The sequence below is a fragment of the Parus major genome, chromosome 23 (genome assembly GCF_001522545.3).
Source record: "Parus major isolate Abel chromosome 23, Parus_major1.1, whole genome shotgun sequence".
NCBI lineage: Eukaryota > Metazoa > Chordata > Aves > Passeriformes > Paridae > Parus > Parus major.
The window spans coordinates 5429495-5433892 of NC_031791.1; the positions used below are offsets into that span (position 1 = coordinate 5429495).

General features: G+C 48.9%; 1 protein-coding gene across 4 annotated transcripts in view; it reads right to left on the minus strand.

Annotated features, from left to right (window-relative positions):
• Window positions 1-4398, minus strand: part of HIVEP3 (HIVEP zinc finger 3) — a 203558-nt gene that overhangs the window by 73869 nt on the left and 125291 nt on the right. For all 4 annotated transcript variants that reach the window (XM_015649382.3, XM_015649383.3, XM_015649385.1 and 1 more), the window contains one exon: window positions 2154-2248. The gene's annotated coding sequence lies outside the window, so the exon portion shown is untranslated. The remainder of the gene's footprint in view (window positions 1-2153; window positions 2249-4398) is intronic.

Below are 4398 nucleotides of genomic sequence, written 5' to 3' on the forward strand. Positions count from 1 at the left end.
AGGGAAAAAAGGAAAAAAAGGGAAAAGAGGCAGCTCTGGGTGAGGCCCAGGGTGGGAAATCACAGGAGGGGGGGTCCTGTAATTTAATTTGTAATCTGAGGGAAAGAGCCTGGTGTGGGATGGGGCAGCAGAGCAGGAGCACAACCAGGCTGCTGCCAGAGGGGGGATTTTATACAATTCCCAAAAAAAACTCCAAAAAACCACATTTGGAGACACCCAGGGAGAGCTGGGTCATCTGCAGGGGAATGAGGACAGGAAATGGATTTACTGACAATGAAAGGTGCAAGAGGAGATGGAGAATTAATGGCTCTAAATGCTGGGTGCAGCATAATTCTCCCTAAAAGCCCAACCAGCCAGAGATTTTTACATTGGGCAGCTGAAAGAACTCGAAAATATCACTAAAACTCTAAAAGGTTTCCAACAAAACTCCTTAGATGCGTTTCTATTCCACACAAATAAAAGCCAGGCGGCCAAATTAATGCTAATTAACCTGATTGGGTTTATTGCAGGGCTAAGGATCATCCACTGGTACCACAAGGGGTTTTTTTTCCCCTCTCTCCAAACAGAATTCCCTTTGTGCACCTGCTTTTAACACCACCCTGCCAGAGAGCACCTCCCAGTATAATTCCATTATGGCTGGGAATTATATTCCATCCATCCATCCACCGAAATGCAGAGAATAAACACAAAACCATGCACATTAGGGACTCTCTGCAGGGATATTTAAAGCTTTTCGCCTCAAAGTAAATCAGTTTTATGTCATTAAACCCCTTGAAAATATCAAGTTGCAAGGTTTTGCTCCCAGAACTTGGTTTCCTCTCAATGTCTGTTAACTTTGGGCAAGGCAGGTCACGGGGAATTGGCATTTCCCACTCCAGCTCACCCCTGGAGCCAAACTCTGGCCTCTCGTGCCTCAGTTTCCCCCCCTGAGTATGGGAATGGCATTTCAGAGGAGCTGAAAAGCCCAGTCCACGATCATCTCTAGGAATTCTGAGCTGGAAAACAATCAGGAATTTATTTTTGTTTGTTTAAATTTAAACTGTGGATGGCACAGAGAAGGCCTGAAACCAAGAATTCTCTGGCAAACACAAGGGCAAAGCCCAGACTTAGACTCCTCCTGAGGGAAAAACAAGGAATTAATTCATTTTATTTGCACCTGATCACCTTTGGGGTCCTGGTTTTGTTTTCATTTCTTATTTTCTAAGCCCTGCCAGTCACAGGGACGCTGTGGGCAGCCTGTGGCTCTGCCCCTTTACATTATAAATGTAATAAATCTGTTGAATAATGTAATAAATCTGGTCTATAATAAAGCTTTTATTCCTCAGAGATAAACCCTGGAATTCTTGCCATCCCCACCAAAATGAACCTGTACAGATTCGGGATTCAGCGTTTGAAAGAGGGCAAAATTCCAAGGATATGGAGCATCCACCTGGACACCCAGAGCTGCTTTAAATCCATGAAATAAACCCTGTTTGTACCTCTGCCCTCGGGGTCTCGGCCCCAAACCCTCCTTGGGGAACCCTCCTTTGGCCAAGGGCGGCTCTGAGGGGTCCAGGGCAGCTGGGGAGTGAAGGAAAAGCCAAAAATTCCCAAATCCACGGGGAAAAGCCGAGTTGCTGATTTTCTGAGAATGGTCATGGAAAGGTTTGGGCTGGAATTAAACACATCCAGTTCCAATCCAGGGATTCCTTCCACCATCCCAGGCTGCTCCAGCCTGGCCTTGGGCACTGCCAGGGATTCAGGGACAGCCACAGCTGGAATTCCAGCCCAGTCCTCCCCACCCTGCCAGGGAACAATTCCTGCCCACCCAAATCATTTCTTCCCTTTCCCACTCCAAACCCTGCACAGAACCAGCCTTGCTCAGGCCCTGGCACCAGAAATAAACTCATTTTTCATCACAAACATTCCAAGCTGATGAAATCCCCTCTTTGGGACACAAATCCCACCAAGCTGGGCTCCAATTTGGACCTTCTGGACCTTTTCCAAGGAAAATGAAGCACTTCAAGGGTGGCTCCCAGGATATCCTGAGATGGGAGGAACCCACCAGGATCATCAGAACCAATTCCACAACACCAAAGGGAAAATGGGAGCTCCAGGACAGTTTGGTACCTTTAAAATGGATTTGGAGGGCGGAAAATAAGAATTTTTCTTACTAAAATTGCTGTGGATTCCAGGCTGGGACAGGCTGCAGGTGCTTCGGAGGCCAGGATTAGGAGTCCAAATGGTCTTGATAAATCGTAGAAATGGTCTGGAAGAAACGAGAAGAGCAGAAAAAGACACTTCAGGAATGGTGGGTGAATTGGTGAGGCAGGAATAATCAATGGCACGTTCACCAGGGTTCACAGGATTGGAAGGGGTGGGATTTTGGGAAATCTCAGGATTTCCACAGATCACAAAGCGAACAGGAGCTGAACGTGAAATAATGCAATAAAACCAAACATTTGGTGTGGTGCCGAGGCAAAATGTCCAACAAATAAACAAAGGGAACTTTCCCTCTCTCTGGCCCCACTGAGGTTCCAAACCCCGGATAAATTCCCAATGAGGACAAGGAGAACGATCCCAGATGGATGGAGAGAGCACAGGCTGGAAATCCCGAGAGGAAAATCACATTTATGGCATCAGTTATGGTTGGGAAAGCCCTCCAGGATCATCCAGTCCAACCACAAACCACGGCCACCCTAAGCCACGTCCCCAAGTGCCACATCCAGGTGTTTGTTGGACAATTCCAGGGATGGGGACTCACATTCCCAGCACGGGGATGCATTTTGAGTAAAGACAGCGGGGAGGCATCGCCCTGGCCTTCAAAGGGAAGGGATAAATCACCTTTAGGGTTTGCCAGGGGTGTCACAGCCCTAAATTGCACCAGGGAACCCAGGCTGGACACCAGGGAGTGTTTCCTGACTGGGAATTCAAGGAATTCGAGGGCTCTCCAACACTTGGATCAGGGAATTTAAGGCACAGCCCATCAGGAGCCGGCTTTACCTTGGACTCTCAATTTTCTTTGTTTCCAAGGGTAGAAAAACCCCTTAGGAAGCAACTCAGTGGCTCAATTACCCAACTTAATTAACCAAATTAACAGCTGAGGCCGTGGCCCCTGCAGCACATCACCCAGGCAGAGGGATCTGCCTGCACGGGGGAAAGAAGTAAAATTACATCAATTTTGTGGAGAAGAAACAGAGATTGAAGAGGCCAACATGCCAACATCACCCAGAGGGCCAGGATCAATGCAGGGGGAGCCCTGCCCAGCAGAATAATCCCCAAATGACCCTTTTAATTAGAGAAAAATGGAAAAATATTCGAACTCGAATCTTTGCAGGTGCCCCAGGTGTGACAGGATCTGAACAGGGTTTTATTTTTGCACCAATCTGCCTTCCCACAGGGCAGAGAGAATCTTCCTTTGTGGGTGGAAGGCTCAGCAGAGCTGCTGTGATTCCTCAGCAGGAACCTGGCTGGGGCTGATGGCTCCAGAGGCACTGCCAATGTTTTTAGTGTTTTCCCAGAGCCCAGGGATGGATTTCGAGCAGAGGCTGCTGCAGGTCCCTCCCTGGGCTGGCAGAGGGGTCCCAGCTCCGTTTGGGGACAGTTTAGGCTGGGATTGTCACCAACAAAACCTTCCTTCTGCACACCCGGGCTCAGGGAGCTTCTGGGATGAGCTGGGATTTCCCCAGTGATCTCGAGAGGACAAAAGGGTTCTCCCAGCTCACCCCAGGGCCCAGAGAAGCCTCCCCTGGATCCCTGGGAGTGCCCAAGGCCAGGCTGGACGAGGCTGGGAGCCCCTGGGGCAGTGGGAGGTGTCCCTGCCGTGGCACTGGGTGGGATTTGAGGTTCCTTCCAGCCATCATTCCATAATTCTGTGATTCCTGATTCAGTGGTTGGAGTTTGGCCTCGCAGGGTGTTGCTCTTGGGTTCCTCTGCCCTCTGTGACCTCAGCAGGGCTCCCCAGCCACAGCAGAATCTGGAATATTGATGTTTTCCTGGGAATCTGGAGGGAAATCCAGGACTGGGCTGCCCTGAACCCATTTTTCCACCTTCCTGCTCAATCTGAACAAAAGCCATGTTTTGACCTCCTCATCTTGTGGCTACACTCACCATGGCTTGTGAAGATGATATCAACTTTACTGGGGACAGATTTTTTTCAGAAGAAGCAGGAAACTCATCCTCAGATGGATAGAAATGTATCTATTTATCTATCTATGATTAAATTAATTCCCCCCAGCTTGCAGCAGTCTCCAGGTAGCTCTATGGCACACATCACAGCAGCACTCAGTGACTCCCCAGCCACAGCAGAATCTGGAATATCGATGTTTTCCTGGAAATCTGGAGGGAAATCCAGGACTGGGCTGCCCTGAACCCACTTTTTGTTCAGATTTCCTGCTCAATCTGAACAAAAGCCATGTT